Genomic DNA, 20,005 nt, shown 5'->3' with positions numbered 1-20,005 from the left:
ATATTTGATAAAGGACTTGAATCCAAACTATAAAAAGAATTCTCGGAGGTGGAGCCAAGATGGTGGAATAGAAAGATGCTTCCGGCAAGCCCTCTTTACAACAAGGACCCGAAAAAACAAGTGAAATGAGTATATTTATAACAAGCTAGGAGCTCTGAGCATCAAAGGCAAGCTTAGAAAATGAACAGAGGAGCAGGGGGAGGAAGAGACGAGGCAGAGAAGCGGAGAGGAGTTACCGGACCTGAATCACAGAAAGCCCTCAGGCACCATTGTTGGAGCGCCGGCAGCAGGCTGGTACTGGCATTTGGCAGCACTTTCCTCAGGGAGAAGCAGCCAGCCAGACAACCTACTCACACCTCCAGAACCAGAGAAGGATGGCGCTCTCGGCAAAAGCTAAGGACTTGAGAATATTCTACCACGCCCCCCCAAATCCAAGCCAGTTTCAGTGGCTGAATTCCCTGGGCCTCAGACAGGCACTGTTGAGTGCCTAGAGCCACTCTTCCAGCCTTGGAGAAGGAAAAAATTTGCAATTGGGGGAAAAGATAATTTGCCGGCTCCAAGATCCGGGAGACCTCAGAAGAGAAGCCACTCCTGTCCAGGCATAAACGTTCTGTGGACTTTGAGCACCTTTTCCGTCTGCACAGACCTGTGTGGGCCTATTTCAGGAGAACAGGCCCTTGTTGGCAGGCTCCAACCACTTCAGCAGTGTGGTGGAGAGGTGGGTGTTTGATGTTTGATATTGCTTTGCCTATTAAACAGGGTCCTCACCTACCCATATAAGGGGCCTAAGAACTGGTAGCTCCACCCAGGTCACCCAGCCACCCACAAAAGGGGTCCAAGGACAACTGGTACCTCCCATTCCTTACAACCAAAAACATTGGGTGCCCATGCTCCATCTGCAGAACCACTACCAGCATGCTCTAGGGAACAGGGACACGCTTTCTTCAGAGACACTCAGGGGTCAGTTCTCAGACCCCTGCCTTCTTCAGATCGTGACCCCCTGCTACAATCAGATACTGGTACATACACCAATCACCCCAGCCCTTCTAAGACTGTAAAAGAGAGCCTATACCACGCACTCGATGATCAGCTAGCTGGACACCTGAGCTGAATTCATACAAGAAAAGTGAAAGGACTCCTAGACTCATATACCTGATAACAGCTCTAGCCAGCTGGGGACAGGACGTCAGAGCTCCAAAGGTGAAAATAATCAAGCTAGCTCACTCAAACAACCCGTATGAGCATATCAAAACAAAACAAAGCAAGAAGCTACGAAACAGTAAGCAAGCATAAACACCATAACTTATAGGTGGCTCAGAGATAACAGTCAATATCAAGTCACAAAAAGAAACAGATCATGATCACCTCAATAAGCCCTCAAAACAAAGAATAAAGGGACCTTCTAGAGGAAAGTGCATTCAGGCAATTACCAGAGCCAGAATACAAAAGATTAATATACATAACCCTTCAAGACATCGGGAAGGAAATGAGGCAATACACAGAACAAGCCATGGGAAACACAGATAAAACAACGGAAGAAATTAGAAACATTATCCAGGAACATAAGGAAAATTTAATAAGCTGCAAAAATCCATAGACAGACAGAAATCAGAAATTCAGAAGATTAACAATAAAATTACAGAAGTAGACAAATCAACAGAAACTCAGAGCAGAATTGAGCAAGCAGAATTGAGCAAGCAGAAGCCAGAATTTCTAAACCACTTGGCACTAATATATTTCAAGAAAAATCAGATAAAAGAATTAAAAAAAATGAAGAAACCTTAAGAATCATCTGGGACTCTATCAAGAGAAATAACCTACGAGTGATTGGCGTTTCAGAACAGGGAGGGATAACAGAAAATACAGAGATAATTGTTGAACATTTGGTGGCAGAAAACTTCCCTGATATCATGAAACATGAGAAGATATCTATCCAAGATGCTCATCAAATTCCACATGAGGTAGATGTTAAAAGAAAGCCACCAAGATATACTTTAATCAAACTTACAAAAACCAAAGATAAAGAGAGAATTTTAAGAGCAGCTTGGGATAAATAAAAGTCACCTACAAAGGAGAGCCAATAAGAAAAAGCTTGGACTACTTGGCAGAAACAATGCAGGCAAGAAGGCAATGGGATAACGTATTTAAAACATTGAAGGAAAAAAAAATTGCCAGCCAAGAATCATATATCTACCAAAACTGTCTCTTAAAAATGAAGGTGAAGTTAGGATATTCCCAGATAAACAGAAGTTTAGGGAATTCATAAAATACAAACCAAAACTATAAGAAATACTAAAGGGAGTTCTCTGGTTAGAAAATCAATAATATCAAGTATACACCCAAGACTAGAACACTGGGCAGAGAAATCAGAAATGAACCCAGACAGGGAAATCAAAAAAACAAAGCAAGATTATAAAAAAAAAAAAAACTCAAAACAGGGTAACAGTGATGTTATTATATAAAACAAGACAACATTAAAACAATACAGAGGGACTTAAAAATGTAATCATAGATCTTCCATACGGACAGGAACATGCGGCGATACAAAGAAATAAAATTTAGGTTCAAATTACAAAAATAGGGGTAAATAATAAGGTAACCACAAAGGACACAAACTATTCTACTCATAAAAATAAAAGACAAGAAAAAAATAGAGACAGCAGAAACAAAATCAACAATGAATATAAGGACAATATATAAAGATAATCTACTTAGCACATAAAATTAAGTGGGAAAAAGGAACTGTCAACAACTCACAAAAAAAGACATCAAAATGATAGCACTAAATTCATACCTATTCATACTGCTTAATTTATATGGACTAAATGCACCAATAAAGAGACAGGGTGGCAGAATGGATTAAAACACAAGACCCGTCTATATACTGCCTAAAAAAGGCACACCTTAGAGATACAAACAAACGAAAACTCAAAGAATGGAAAAAAATATATCAAGTAACCAGCAAACAAAAAAGAGAAGTGGCAATGTTAATTTCTGACAAAATACACTTAAAAGTTAAAACCATCAGAAAGGATAAGGAAGGACACTGTTGTTAGTAGGTGCCCATCGAGTCAGTTCCGACTCATAGCAACCCTATGCACAACAGAATGAGACACTGCCCAGTCCTGGACCATCCTTACAATCAGTGTTATGCTTGAGCTCATTGTTGCAGTCACTGTGTCAATTCACCTCACTGAGGGTCTTCCTCTTTTCCGCTGACCCTGTACTCTGCCAAGCATCATGTCCTTCTCCAAGGACTGATCCCTCCTGACAATATGTCCAAAGAATGTAAGACGCAGTCTCGCCATCCGTACCTCTGAGGAGCATTCTGGCCACACTTCTTCCAAGACAGATTTGTTCATTCTTTTGACAGTCCATGGTATATTCAATATTCTTTGCCGACACCACAATTCAAAGGCGTCAACTCTTCTTCGGTCTTCCTTATTCATTGTCCAGCTTTCACATGTATATAATGTGATGGAAAATACCATGGCTTGGGTCAGGTGCACCTTAGTCTTCAGGGTGACATCTTTGCTCTTCAACACTTTGAAGAGGTCCTTTGCAGCAGATTTGCCTAATGCAATGCGTCGTTTGATTTCTTGACTGCTGCTTCCATGGCTGTTGATTGTGGATCCAAGTAAAATGAAATCCTGGACTACTTCAATCTTTTCTCCGTTTAGCATGATGTTGCTCATCAGTCCAGTTGTGAGGATTTTTGTTTTCTTTATGTTGAGGCGTAATCCATACTGAAGGCTGTGGTCTTTCTTCAGTTTCAGCAAGCAAGGTTGTGTCATCTGCATAACGCAGGTTGTTAATGAGTCTTCCTCCAATCCTGATGCCCCATTCTTCTTCATATAGTCCAGCTTCTCAGATTATTTGTTCAGCATACAGATTAAATAGGTATGGTGAAAGAATACAACCCTGACGCATACCTTTCCTGACTTTAAAGCAATTAGTATCCCCTTGTTCTGTCCGAACAATTGCCTCTTGATCTATGTAAAGGTTCCTCTTGAGCACAATTGAGTGTTCTGGAATTCCCATTCTTTGCAGTGTTATCCATAGTTTGTTATGATCCACACAGTCGAATGCCTTTGCATAGTCAATAAAACACAGCTAAACATCCTTCTGGTATTCTCTGCTTTCAGCCAGGGTCCATCTGACATCAGCAATGATATCCTTGGTTCCACGTCCTCTTCAGAAACCAGCCTGAATTTCTGGCAGTTCCCTGTCGACATACTGCTGCAGCTGTTTTTGAATGATCTTCAGCAAAATTTTACTTGCGTGTGATATTAATGATACTGTTCTATAATTTCCACATTCAGCTGGATCACCTTTCTTGGGAATAGGCATAAATATGAATATCTTCCAGTCAGTTGGCCAGGAAACTGTCTTCCATATTTCTTGGCATAGACGAGTGAGCACCTCCAGCACTGCATCTGTTTGTTGAAACATCTCAATTGATATTCCATCAATTCCTGGAGCCTTGTTTTTCACCAATGCCTTCAGAGCAGCTTGGACTTCTTCCTTCAGTACCATCGGTTCCTGATCATATGTCACCTCTTGAAATGGTTGAATATCGACTAATTCTTTTTGGTATAATGACTCTGTATTCCTTCCATCTTCTTTTGATGCTTCCTGTGTCGTTTAATATTTTCCCCATGGAATCTTTCACTATTGCAACTCGAGGCTTGAATTTTTTCTTCAGTTCTTTCAGCTTGAAAAACATCGAGCGCATTCTTCTCTTTTGGTTTTCCATCTTCAGCTCTTTGCCCATGTCATTATAATACTTTACTTTGTCTTCTCGAGAGGCCTGTTAAAATCTTGTGTTCAGTTCTTTTACTTCATCAATTCTTCCTTTTGCTTTAGCTGCTTGACGCTCAAGAGCAAGTTTCAGAGTCTCCTCTAACATCCTTCTTGGTCTTTCTTTCTTTCCTGTCTTTTCAGTGACCTCTTGCTTTCTTCATGGATGATGTCCTTCATGTCATATATATATATGACACTATTTACATAATATATACATATGACAGTATACAATGATTAAAGGGACAATACACCAACAAGATATAACCATATTAAATATTTATGCATCAATGATAGGGCTGCAAGATACACAAAACAAATTCTATCAGCATTGAAAAGTGAGATAGACCCCTCCACAATAATATTAGGAGACTTCAACACACCACTTTCGGTGAAGGACAGGACATCCAAAAAGAAGGTCAATAAAGACAAGGAAGATCTAAATGCCACAATAAACCAACTCGACCTCATAGACATATGCAGAACACTCCACCCAACAACAGCCAAGTATACTTTCTTCTCTACTGCACATGTAACATTCTCTAGAATACACCACATTTTAGGTCATAAAGCAAGCCTTAGCAGAATCCAAAACACTGAAACATTACAAAGCATCTTCTCTGACCATAAGGCCATAAAAGTGGAAATCAATAACAGGAAAAGCAGATAAAAGAAATCAAACACTTGGAAACTGAACAATACTCTGCTCAAAAAAGACTGGCTTATAAAAGACATTAAGGATGGAATAAAGAAATTCATTGAATCCAGTGACAATGAAAACACTTCCTATCAGAACCTTTGGGATACAGAGAAAGCAGTGCTCAGAGGTCAATTTATATCAATAAATGCACACATCAAAAAGAAGAAAGGGCCAAAATCAAATAATTATCCCTACAACTTAAATAGAAAGAGAGCAACAAAAGAAACCCTCAGGCACCGGAAGAAAACAAATAATAAAAATTAGAGCTGAACTAAATAAATTAGAAAACAGAAAAACATTGAAAGAATTATCAAGACCGAAAGCCGGTTCTTTGAAAAAATCAACAAAATTGATAAACCACTGGCCAAACTGACAAAAGAAAAACAGAAGAGAAAGCAAATAACCCGAATAAGAAATGAGATGGGCGATATTACAACAGACCCAACTGAAATTAAAAGAATCGTATCAGATTAGTATGAAAAATTGTACTCTAACAAATCTGAAAACCTAGAAGAAATGGATGATTTCCTAGAAACACACTACCTACCTAAACTAACACAAACAGAGGTAGAACAACTAAATAGACCCATAACAAAAGAAAAGATTGAAAAGGTAATTAAAAAAAACTCCCAACACAAAAAAGCCCTGTCGCGGATGGCTTCACTGCAGAGTTCTACCAAACTTTCAGAGAAGAGGTATTCCAGAGCACAGAAAAGGACTGAATTCTACCAAACTCATTCTACGAAGCCACCATATCCCTGATGCTAAAACCAGGGAAAGACACCACAAAAAAAGAAATTTACAGACCTATATCCCTCATGAACTTAGATGCAAAAATCCTCAACAAAATTCTAGCCAAGAGAATTCAACAACGTATCAACAAAATAATTCACCATGACCAAGTGGGATTCATACCAAGTATGCACGGGTGGTTCAACATTAGAAAAACAATTAATGGAATCCATCACATAAATAAAACAAAAGATGAGAGATCACATGATTTTATCAATTGATGCAGAAAAGGCATCTGACAAAGTTCAACACCCATTCATGATAAAAACTCTCAGCAAAATAGGAATAGAAGGAAAATGCCTCAACATAAATAAAGGGCATTTATACAAAGCCAACAGCCAACATCAGCCTAAATGGAGAGAGTCTGAAAGCATTCCCCTTGAGATCGGGAACCAGACAAGGATGCACTTTATCACCACTCTAATTCAACATTGTGCTGAAGGTCCTAGCCTGAGCAATTAGGCTAGATAAAGAAATAAAGGGCATCCAGATTGGCAAAGAAGTAAAATTATTTGCAGACGACATGATCTTACACACAGAAAACGCTATGGAATCCTCCAGAAAACTACTGAAACTAATAGAAGAGTTCAGCAGAGTATCAGGATACAAGATAAACATACAAAAATCAGTTGGATTCCTCTACACCAACAAAAAGAACATCGAAGAGGAAATCACCAAATCAATACTACCTACAGTAGCCCCCAAGAAGATAAAATACTTAGGAATAAATCTCACCACAGATGTAAGACTTATACAAAGAAAACTACAATACCCTTCTGCAAGAAACCAAGAGAGAACTACATAAGCAGAAAAACATACCTTACTCATGGATAGGAAAACTTAACATTATAAAAATGTCTATTCTACCAAAAGCGATCTATACATTTAATGCAATTCCGATCCAAATTCCAACAACATTCTTTAATGAGATGGAGAAACAAATTACCAACTTCATATGGAAGAGGCCCCAGATAAGTAAAGCATTACTGAAAAAGAAGAACAAAGTGGGAGGCCTTACTCTACCTGATTTTAGAACCTATTATACGGCCATAGTAGTCACAACAGCCTGTACAACAACAGATATATAGATCAATTGAACAGAATTGAGAATCCAGACATAAAGCTATCCACATAGGAGCAGTTGATATTTGACATAGTCCCCAGAGCAGTTAAATGGGGAAAAGACAGTCTTTTTAACAAATGGTGCTGGCATAACTGGATATCCATCTGAAAAAAAAAAAATGAAACAAGACCCACACCTCTTACCATGCACAAAAACAAGCTCAAAATGGATCAAAGACCTAAATATAAAATCTAAAATGATAAAGATCACGGAAGAAAAAATAGGGACAACATTAGGAGCCCTAATACATGGCATAAACCGTATACAAAACATTACTAACAATGCAGAAGAAAAACTAGATAACTGGGAGCTCCTAAAAATCAAACACCTGTGCTCATCCAAAGACTTCACCAAAAGAGTAAAAAGATTACCTACAGACTGGGAAAAAGTTTTTAGCTATGACATTTCCGATCAGCACCTGATCTCTAAAATCTACATGATACTGCAAAAACTCAACTGCAAAAAGACAAATAACCCAATTAAAAAATGGGCAAAAGATATGGACACGTCACTATAAAAGACATTTAGGTAGCTAACAGATACATGAGGAAATGCTCACGATCATTAGCCATTAGAGAAATGCAAATCAAAACTATAATGAGATTTCATCCTACTCCAACAAGGCTGGCATTAATCAAAAAAACACAAAATAATAAACGTTGGAGAGGCTGTGGAGAGACTGGAACACTTACACACTGCTGGTGGGAACGTAAAATGGTACAAACACTTTGGAAATTGATTTGGCGCTTCCTTAAAAAGCTAGAAATAGAACTACCTTACAATCCAGCAATCCCACTCCTTGGAATATATCCTAGAGAAATAAGAGCCTTTACACAAAGAGATATATGCACACCCAGGTTCACTGCAGCACTGCTTACAGCAGCAAAAACATGGAAGCAACCAAGGTGCCCATGAATGGATGAATGGATAAACTATGGTATAGTCACACAATGGAGTATTACGCATCGATAAAGAACAATGATGAATCTGTGAAACACTTCATAACATGACGGAATCTGAAAGGCATTACGCTGTGTGAAATTAGTCAGTTGCAAAAGGACAAATATTGTATAAGACCACTATTATAAGAACTCAAGAAATAGTTTAAACAGAGAAGAAAATATTCTTTGATGGTTACGAGACGGGGGAGGGAGGACGGGTGGGAGAGGGGTATTCACTAATTAGATAGTAGATAAGAACGACTTTAGGTGGAGGGAAAGACAACACACAACACAGGCGAGGTCAGCACAACTGGACTAAACCAAAAGCAAAGCAGTTTCCTGAATAAACTGAATGCTTCAAAGGCCAGCGTAGCAAGGGTGGGGCTTTGGGGACCATGGTTTCAGGGAACAACTAAGTCAATTGACATAATAAAATCTATTAAGAAAACATTTTTTTTTTTTCCTGCATCCCACCTTGGACAGAGGCATCTGGGGTCTTAAATGCTAGCAAGTGGCCATCTAAGATGCATCAATTGGTCTCAACCCACCTGGATCAAAGGAGAATGAAGAACACCAAGGACACAAGGTAATGAGGAGCCCAAGAGACAGAAAGGGCCACATAAACCAGAGACTACATCAGCCCGAGACCAGAAGAGCTAGAAGGTGCCCAGCTACAACCCACGACTGCCCTGACAGGGAACACAACAGAGAACCCCTGAGGGAGCAGGAGAGCAGTGGGATGCAAACCCCAATTTCTCATAAAAAGACCAGACTTAATGGTCTGAGACTAGAAAGATCCCGGTGGTCATGGCCCCCAGACCTTCTGTTGGCCCAGGACAGGAACCATCCCCAAAACCAACTCTTCAGACATGGATTGGACTGTTCAGTGGGTTGGAGAGGAATGCTGGTGAGGAGTGAGCTTCTTGGACCAGGTGGACACTTGAGACTATGTTGGCATCTCCTGCCTGGAGGGGAGATGAGAGGGTAGAGGGGGTTAGAAGCTGGCGAAATGGACACGAGAGAGTGGAGGGAGGGAGCAGACTATCTCATTAGGGGGAAAGCAATTGGGAGTATGTAGCAAAGTGTATATAAGTTTTTGTGTGAGAGACTGACTTGATTTGTAAACTTTCACTTAAAGCACAATTAAAAAAAAAATTCTCAAAACTCAATTAGAAAACAGCCCAATTTTTAAAATGGGCAAAAGGCCTGAACATGTTTTTCATTAAAGGAGATATATGGATGATAGATAAGCACACAAAAAGATCTTCAACATCAGTAGTCATCTGTACAAGGGAAATATAAATTAAAACTACAGTGAGATAGAGCTATATACATATTAGAACACCTGAAGCTATAAAGACTGACAGTATCAAATGTTGGTGTAAATGTGGAACAAGTAGAATTCTCTTACACTGCTAGTGGAACAAAATATTTGAAAAATTTTGGTAGTTTCTTGGAACATAATATACACCTACCATATGACCCAGCCATCCCATCTCCACAGAAAGACTTTATTTGTAATAATTAAAAGCTGGAAACAATCCAAACGTCCAGCAACAGGTAAATGGATAACAAACTAGTATATCCATACAGTGGAATACTACTTAGCAATGAAAAGGAATGAACTGTTGATACATGTAACATAAATGAATCACAAAATACACTGAAAGACATAAAAAATGAGTACATACTGTGTTAAGTCCATTTACAAAAAAAATACAAACAAATCTACAGTGAGAGAAAGCATATCAGTGGTTACACAGGAAGGCCAGGGAGGGGTTAGAAGGAGATTATGAATCGGCACAGTGAAACCTTTGGCGCGATGGCCATGTTCAGTATCTTGATTGTGGTAATGATTTCATGGGTATGATACATATACCAAAGCTTCTCAAACTGTATGTCAATTACACTTCAACAAAGCTTTAAGATACTATTACTGTGTTTCAGCCAACTACTTACATATCTCACAGTTGTTTTAAATAATTTCAGGGTTATACTATTTGGCGTTCAAAGTTTTATTACTAAAGTGTGTGTTGAATCCCGTAGTATCATTGTGGAGTTGTCTATTTCTCCTTCCATATTAGTCAATGTTTGTTTCACAAATCTTGGTGCACTGCCATGAGGTGCATATATATTTATAATTGTTATGTCTTCTTGCTGGATTGACTCTTTTATTATTGTGTAATGTCCTTTATCTCTTATAACAGATTTTGATTTAAAGTCCATTTTATCTGATACCAGTATGGCCACTCTGCTTTTTTGTTTACTGGTTGCACGGAATATTTTTCTCCATCTCTTTATTTTCAGTCTGTTTGTGTCCTTATGCCTAAGGTGTGTTTCTTATAGACAGCAAAAGGATTTTTTTTTTTTTTTTCCATTCTGCCACTCTCTGTCTTTTGCATGGGGTGTTCAGACCATTTACACTTAAGGTTATTACTGAAAACGAAGTGCCTACCTCACTCATTTTGCTGTTTTTTGAGTGTTTCTATATCCTCTTTTTTTTATTCTGACTTTTCTGTTTTTGTTCGTTTTTGGCTGCTTTCTTGTGGTGAGCCTTTTTGCTAACTTCCTTCTTCTGAATGTTTCTTCTTGGTGATTTTTCTTAGTGGTTACCATGTAAGTTATATTACACAACTTAGAATTGCAAAACGTTTTAACATATGAACAACAGTTAACGTATGTTAACGTAATAAATCTATTCCTGATATGCTCCTCCCTCCCCCATTTCTGTTCATGCATTTCCATTAACATCAACATACGACCTATATTTAATAAGTTCACTTTACGCTTATTGCTTACAAAACTGATGTATTGTTTGCAGGATTTAAAATTGAATTTAATCCCTGAAAATATCATATACTTGGTCCTTAGGATTGCCTGTGTTGTTGCATTTTCTGGAGACCTCTCTTATTTTTTATTTTTCCCCTGTGTATAGAAATGAGTATTTATTTAATGCTCTTGTCTTTCCATTTGGAGTACTCCCTTGAGTAATATTTACAGAGCTGGTCTGATGGTGGCAAATTCCCAGAGCTTCTGTTTGGGAATGTCTTGATTTCCCCCTCATTTCTGAATGACAACTTTGGTGCGTAAAAAATTCTTGGCTGGCAATTATTCTTTATTTAATATATGTCGTTCCATTGTCCTCTGCCCTCTAGAGTTTCTGGGGAGAAATCTGCCATAAATCTTATGAAAACCCCTTGGTATATTGTTTTTATCTTGCTGCTTACAGAATTCTCTCATCTTTGGTTTTCAAGAGTTTTATTAGGATATGATGCAGAGTTGATCTTTTTGTCTCTTTTAATTGGGGTTCATGTACCTTCCTGTATTTGTAGGCTTGGTTACCTGTTCAGATCTAGGAAATTTTGACTCTTTCTCGGAAAATCGTTTCTATATCTTTATTCTTGTCATGCCGCTCTGGGATTCCGATAATTCTATTATTAGCTTTCTTAATTGAGTCTCATGTTTCCTTTTGGTTTTGCTCACTTTTCTTTCTTTTCTTGTCTTTCCTGGTAAGTTATTTTGCCTTCTAGTTTATTTATTCTATCTTCTGTCTGTTCAACTCCATTGTTAAGTGTTTCTCTTGCTTTTCCTAATTCAGTTGTTTTATTCTTCAGTTCCAGTAGTTCTCCTTGGTGATTTTTGGTTTTTGGTTTTGTTCTGTTGACGTTTTCAATTTCCACGTTGAGTCTCTTATTTTGTTCCTCCATTTGTTTCCTGATCTCCACTAGTCTGTTTTCTGTGTACTTTTTGCTTTCTTTAAACATATTTAGCATCATAGTCTGAATATTCTGGCCTCTGTAGAAGAAATGTTTTTCATGTTTTGCTTTTGACTGGTCCTTCTCTTGTGATTTTGTGTTTTGCTGTTTTGTTGAACTTGGACCATTTTGTTATCTTTATTACTTCTAATTTTGTATTCTTGTTTTTGTGGGAAAATTTTGATTGGACACCCTGGTGGTGCAGGGGCCAAGCACCTGGCTAACAACTGAAAAGACCAGTTCTCACACCCACCAGCCAGTGCATGGGACAAAGATGTGCAGCCTGCCTCTGCAAAGACTCATAGCCCTGGGAATCCCACAGGGCAACTCCTTAAGCCTCACAGGGTCACTATGAGTCAGAATCAACCCAGTGGCAGTGGGCTTAGTATTGTCTCCTGAGAACCACTACAGTGCACTCTTATCCCTAGGTTTTTTCGGTGCTTAATCAGTTCTAGATGCTTTATCTCTGAAATTCAATACACAAGCATGGGGGGTGGGGAGTTTGCTGGTCACAGACACTGACATAAGCAGTGGAGCTTGACTCCTGTGGCAAAGGTGGGGGACTCTTTCTCTCACAGGTGCCCCAGCCCAGGCTTGCTCACGGTGTCCCACCGTGAGCTGTTTTCCACCTGTGTCGCCCCATCAGTCTGATGTACTCCCTTTGCCCTGCTGCCCTTTCTGTTCCTCCCAGTCTGGGGCCTCAGCAAGGTTCAACAGCACTCTCTCGCAGCACCATGGCCTCCCTTGGCCCTCTCCCAATTGCAGTCAGTGAATTCCCACAGTTCCATTGTGTCGTCTTTAAAAAAAACTAGGCTACGGCTTCCTCAGTTCAGCTTCTTTTGCGTGTCCCGTTTCGGGGGTTACCCAGCCCTGTCCCAAAATGGCTACGATGAACCAGCGCTCCCAATGTTTGTGGGTAGGTTCTCCGGGCTGTGTGCAATCCCCGCTCCTCCTCTTCCCTGCTTCTGAACTCATCCCGACTCTCCAATATCTCAGCTCCCATCTGGAGTTATGAAATCTTAATCTGTGCTGTTTCTATTCGTTGTTTAGTCAGTTAGTTGCTGGGGGAGTACTCGTTTTGCCATCTTGCTCTGCCTCCTCATACCTTTCCTTTAAAAAAAAAACTATAGTGTCTGTAAATCATTTTATCTTAAATTGCATTTGAGGTAGTATTAATGTTGTAGTTCCTCCCATTCGCCTAGCACACATTTCCCTTTGGCCAGCTGCTTCTTAGATATGTGACATTTGGCAAGTTACCTACCTGTCTCAATTTCCCTACCTGAGAGGTGAGCAGCCTTCATTGGGTTGGTATGAGGATTAAATCAGTTAATATATATTAAATATTTAAAATAAGGTTTCTCAACCTCTGCACTATTTACATTTGAAGACTGATAATGCTTTGCTGTAGGGGCTGTTCTGTGCATTTTAGGTGTTTAGCAGGATCCTTGACCTCTACCCATTAGAGGTCAGTGGCACCCCCTTCCCAGTTTTGACAACCAAAAATGTCTCCAGACATTACCAAATGTTCCTTAGAGGGCAAAATCACCCCCAGTTGAGAACCACTGATTTAAAACAATGCCTATGATACAATTTTTTTTAAATGTTGCTCTCGAGTCAATTCTAACTCACGGCAACCCCATGTGTGTCAGAGTAGAATTGTGCTCGATAGGGTTTTCGTTAGCTGATTTTTCAGAGGTAAATTACCAGGGCTTTCCCCTGAGGTACCTCTAAATGGACTCGAACCTCCAACTTTTCAGTTAGCTAAGCACATTAACTATCTGCAGCACCTAGGGATCAATAAGTGCTATACAAATGTTTGTTAAATAATTATTCTGCAGTGGTGGCCACTCTCCTTCCTAGGGCCCCATCCTCTGTATGATGGAAAAGCCCAGCTATATCATGAAGAAGCCCTGCTGCCCACAGACCATTTCTTAATGTGGCCATATTTATGCTTCGGCCTCTCAGCTAACTGCTTCAGATGCTGATTCACAGCAGAGTGCTCACTTTCGGTCCCACAGTACACTCTCGCCGCCAAATCTCATCCCTCCAATTTAAAGGGTACCAGTGGGGCTCTCCCAGAACTTCTTCTACTTATTGCCTGTGATTTGGGTAAGTTTTCAAAAAGCAAAAGTGCAGACCAGTTCTAATGTCTTCTTCCAACATGGTTCCTCCTGCATTACAGTTAATAGGTGGGGGCCCTTCTTCCCTATTTCCAGGGCCCATTCAGGATTTGTCCTATATTAGGGCCATTTTAAGTCAGTTCAGGGAACGAAGGGAAGCCTGTGCTGAGGATTACATATTTCCTAGAATTCTATCCTACATGCTTTTTAGAATTAGATTTCCTTAAAAGTAGACTCCGCATTTTTTTTTTAATTAGCTCTTTTCAGACAAAAATGTGCAACAAACTAGATAAGAAAAAACAATGCACTTAGAAAACCCTTGGTAGAAACTAAAACATGTAGTAAATAAAAACTGTCTTTTTTTTTTTTAACCACCAGAGTATAAAAATACTAGAAATGTAAACATTAAGCAAACCAGTTGCTGTCAATTCTGACTCAGCGACCCTATAGGGCAGAGAATTGCCTCATAGGTTTCCAAAGCTGTAAATCTTCATGGAAGCAGATTGCAACATCATTCTCCTGCAGAGGAACTCTGGGTTCGAATGGCCAAACTTCTGGTTAGCAGCTGAGAGCTTAACGGCTGTACACCACGGCTCCTTAAAGATTAATAAATTTCTGAATCTCTAATCTTTGAGAAATGTCAATATTATGCCTTCACTACAGATAGATGTCTTCTCCTGGATTGTTTGATAAGGTGTGTACAGTATAGTTATGAAGTCACTTGAGAGAGAACTTTGGCAAGGGGTCAGAAGGTTAAATTTTCTTGACGTGCTTAAATCTAGGGTCATATGGAATCATAAGGGAGATTATATTTCCGTTACCTATTATCTGGAAGCTATCTGACTAGATGTGATATTCATTGACTTACAGAGCTGGCGAGGATCTCGGAGCTCACGTAATTCAGCCTCCAACTCAATTCTGCAATCTGGGCTACAACACCTCTGCAAATGATCATCTTCTCCCTGCAATAAAAGAGGACTAAACTGCTCTACGTGAAATATGAAGGGAAAGCTGGGGAGGTTTGCTCCTGAAGAAAAGAAGAAGGTAAAAAGAGTGAGATAAAATGAAAAAGCAAATATCAAATTGGGAAAAAAAATTGCAACAAGTGATGATTATATCCTTCATATATAAACAGGTTTTACAAGTTAATTCTTTTTAAACACTGAGTCAACTAAAGAAAATCAGTGAAGGACATAATTCACAGAAAAGAAGAAATGAATAAACATTTTTTTTAAAAGTTAAACCTTAGTTACATGGAATAAACATACAGCTGAAAAGATAGAATACACACACACGTATGTGTACGTACATATATGTTTTTTAAACTGCCGAGAATTATTTTGGAATGATATCCAATACTGCTGCTCACCAAGAGACAAAGAAATTGGCACTCTCATACACTGCTGGTAGCAGTCTAAATTCATACTAAACGATAATCACACAAAATCAAAGTCTATTCCGTAACATCGTTATGGTTACAGTACTAAGAAACTGAGAATACCAAGACACCTTACAATACTAAGTTATCAGAAACAGGGATATTAAAATTAATGAATGCTATCATTGGTTTTTTGGTTTGGTATCATGGGGAAAGGGAAATAGGGCTAGAGTTACAGAACTGCAATGCTAATATATTATCATCACTGCAGGAATTCCATCAAGCTAGTTTTTATTCATCTAAGTGCATTTTGTTATGGCAAGCTACAGTAATAAATTTATTCAATAAATGTCCAAAACCTACCTTCATAGAGACTGTATTTCATAAGAAAGCACTATTGAAAAAAAAAAGACTGAACAACCCTACATGCCTGAAAACTAAAATAGTCTACTAAGTAATATTTGTTTTAAGGAGAAAAATTACGATGGAATTTTTTTTTTCTTAAATTTCAAGCTAAACAAAAGCACTACATGAGAAATTTGCAGGATGTAGCCACAACTGTATTTAACAAGAAACATTTTTATATCATTTTTATATTAATAACAACACTTGAGTACTTTCTATACGCCACACAATGATTACAATTTTCACACATCACATTTAAACCCTGTACTTTTACAAAACACATAATACACACCTATGAAAATGAAACATACACAACAGTTGAACCCATTGAGATCCTTATCAGTAGCGCTTGAGGGTTTCTATTTACCGCATCCTTAAACTCAGGTATTATCAGACTTTACAGTATTTACCAATCTGGTAGGAATGTAGCACGTTCTTGTTGTGGTTTTAATTTGAATTTCCTTATTAATGAGGTTGAGTATCTTTTTATGTTTGTTGGACACTCATGTTTCCTCTTTTGTGAAGTACCTGTTCTCATGTTTTTCCCATTTTTCTACAGGGTTCCTTTTCTGTATATTGGTTTTGGGTAGGAATTCTTCATATATCCTGGATATCAGTTTTTATCAGTTACACGACTTATCATTATCACTCAAAATTACCAGTTTGTAACATTTTACTTTCTTTAGCTTTAAGGTCCAAAATAATTTTAAAACTAATACCTGCCCTCTCTCACTACCCATCCTCAGAAAACCAATGTTTGAAAATCAAAGACTTCATGGTTAAAGGTTACACAAAACCATAATTTCAGAACCTGTCACAACTAGAAAAATGGGAAAAACAGAGTTTAAATAATCAAGGAATTCCCAGCATTCCTAGGTTTAACTTGGAAAGACTGTACAAGGCCAACAGTGTAAAACACAGGAACAGAGTCCTCACTTGATGGTCTGATCATAAGCAGATCACACAATTTTATCTCAAGCAGATGACTAGGAAGCTCTACAGACGTTTCCCAGGTCCTTTTAATAACTTGGAAAACAAGTAACTCTGGCAGTTCAGAATGTAACTTCTTTCTCTCAATTCTATTCCTCTAGGAGAAGGATTCTGGCAGAGGTCCCAAGCATTTACACCAGTTGTTCCCAAACTCCAATGCAGGGACTAGTATAGGCCCGGGATGATGTGTGTGTGTGTACACGCGCGTGTGCATTTTATTCAGTCTAAAGTGCAATTCGAAAAAGGACACGGTTTATATTCTGCCATTATGTCCTTCCTTTGTATATGTGAGTTAAAATGTTTTCCCTCTTATGAAATGATGGTGACAGCAGATGGTGTTATTTTTAACATCCTTATTTGGCAGAATAAATTTGGCCATCTCCACAGAGTACGAAGATAATGGAAAATTTTTACTACTCATAGCCCAGTGCCCTTAACATCCATCCTACTTTTCAATTCTTCTGAAATTGTTTCTTCTAGCTGTTAAGTATGAATATAAAATGACTGGGCTATCGTGGCAGCCTATTTCACAGAAGGCTTTAAAGCCAGAATAAGAAGGCAGAATAACAAGATACCTTAAAATCCCTAGAATGGTGAGATGAAATAGGGTGTAAAACATTAATGCAAAGAGAGTACAACCAAGATGAGTGCAAGTACAGACTTTATACAGATGGTCTCTAACTTAACAATGAATTCTATTGCTCAATATCAACCATGAGCTGGTTAAATGGAATTCAAAATGGAAACGTTTTCCAAGGAAAAAAAATGTTACAAATAGAGCTGGTTTCCAAGCAGTCTACAAGGGTCTGTTAATCTAGATACAGAAATCTCTCTCTATTGCCAACACTTCACACGGCTCAATTTGGAGGCAGGAAAGAGGCTGGATGCTCCTAAAGAATACGAATTCGTTAAACTCTCTGTATGTAAACAAAAACAGCAATTCCTTACGTTGCTTTGACGGTGACATAAAAAGCAAGCACCTCCCTAAATTGTTCACTTCCTACTTTTCTAAATTGGGAAACAAAGGGAAGTTGCTCCTCCCAAGGACACAAGCCAGGGTTCCAGAATTTTGGAGCCCTGGTAGCGCAGTGGTTAAGGGCTTGGCTGCTAACCAAAAGGTCGACAGTTCAAATCCACCAGCCACTCCTTGGAAACCCCGTGGGGCCGTCCTACTCTACCCTATAGGGTCACTGAGTCAGAATCAACTCGACGGCGACAGGTCTGGCTTTTTGGTCTTTCTTTTTAAGCTAGCTCCCATTACGCATCGGTCCTAAGACAGGATCATTTTGAAAACGTGCTGTGGCAGATAATGCATCTTATCCTGGACCCCAAGGATTCGGCAGGCTGTTCGTGGTGTATTTTCATTTGCACAAGAACATATTTTTGCTCCACAGTCCCCAACCTTCCCATTTTCTAGGGCTTGTTCTTACTAAGAGACTTCTTTTCTATATCACAGAACACCAGAGGCATTATAACCCAGGTGCAAAACTAAACTGGTTACATTGTCCCTTACCAAAAAAGAAAAAAAAAAACCACTGCTGTCAAGTGGATTCCAACTCAGAGCAACCCTACACGACAGAGGTGAACTGCCCCACAGGGTTTCCAAGGAGCAGCTGGTGAATTCGAACTGCTGACCCTTCGGTTAGCAGCCGTAGCTCTTAACCACTATGCCACCAGGGATTCAAACGGTCCCTTAAGGCAAGTTATAAATTCAGATCCTATACATTCGTCTTGATCTCGGCAAGTCAACTGTGGCAGTAAATACTGCATCTGCCTGCATTCTACTGGAATGAAGATTTACAACCTTATCTTTTTCGCAGCCTCTTTGAACATACAATATTCCTATATTCAGTTGAAAATGCTCAACTAGAAAAGAACCCTTCATTTACATTACTATCATAGCTATGGTCTTGTCATGAGCCACATAAAATTAAAGGCTTTGCTCAAATAAGTAAAACTCCATTTCCACAGTAGATATACAGCATATATCAATAAATACGTAATAGCTTTTGACCTCATCATTAAATAAACAGCATAATAGCTTTTATCCTCATTAATCTGCTAAACCAAAAAAAAAAAAAAAAAGACCCAGTGCCGTCGAGTTGATTCCAACCCATAGCGACCCTATAGGACAGAGTAGAACTGCCCCATAGAATTTCCAAGAAGCAGCTGGCAGATTCGAAATGCCGACCCTTTGGTTAGCAGCCATAGATAGCACTTAACCACTACGCCACCAGGATTTCCCGTTAATCTGCTACATATGGCTTAATCTAACGACAACCAATGTTCCACTGTCTCTGCTACTTGGTAACTTTTCTCAGAATGCCAGGGCATTTCAGAGTACCTGGGACAGTCATACACTATAACAACACAAAGTGGCAGAATTTGTTTAATGACAAAACTGCACTTGAACATTACAATTACCTATTCTTTCTTTTTTTAAGGCTTACGCACCTAAGAACCCCAGTTCTACCAAAGGAACTATCAACTTCTCTGAGTTTGTCAGCTGCTTGATTAAAAAGGGATGCATCATTTGTAAATGAGAAAATTCAGGTGTCTCCGGTTCCATTCTTAATTCCTATGTCTAAGCTGCTGGAAAAAATGAGGTCTTTCTTGCCCACACTCAGTACGATGGCTAGATTGTGACAGGCACTTGAGGAAAACTGGAGATTATCATTACAGTAATGATTCATCCACTTCATGAGCTTAATGTGGGGAAATATGCCTGGATGATCCTAGGAATACAGACTGCAGGATAATTACAGCACAGACGGAAAAACCACCAAATGAAAAGCCCCCAAGAGCGATGGAATGCCAAGCTCTGTTAAGCAAACAGGCTGATCATTTTTAAGACGGTATTTGCATCACAGTTCCACTCAAAGAAACCACTCCATAGCTCCAGGAATCCCCTGTGAAATTATAAGTACCAGCAACACAAATTTAAACTTATTTTCAAGCAGACTAAAAAATAATGAACTAATCACTGAACCACCATGTCTTT

The 20,005-nt window shown here is 39.0% G+C and overlaps 1 long non-coding RNA gene across 2 annotated transcripts in view; it reads right to left on the bottom strand.

The window, feature by feature from the left end:
* LOC126060501 (uncharacterized) overlaps positions 1-15,370 on the bottom strand; it is a 63,631-nt gene extending 48,261 nt beyond the window's left edge. For both annotated transcript variants that reach the window (XR_007513602.1, XR_007513601.1), the window contains exon 1: positions 15,100-15,370. This is a non-coding gene — a long non-coding RNA (uncharacterized LOC126060501). The remainder of the gene's footprint in view (positions 1-15,099) is intronic.
* Between the last annotated feature and the right edge of the window lie 4,635 nt (positions 15,371-20,005).

This window comes from Elephas maximus, chromosome 17, assembly GCF_024166365.1.
Source record: "Elephas maximus indicus isolate mEleMax1 chromosome 17, mEleMax1 primary haplotype, whole genome shotgun sequence".
NCBI classification, from domain to species: domain Eukaryota; kingdom Metazoa; phylum Chordata; class Mammalia; order Proboscidea; family Elephantidae; genus Elephas; species Elephas maximus.
This window is presented reverse-complemented; position numbering and strand designations above follow the sequence as displayed.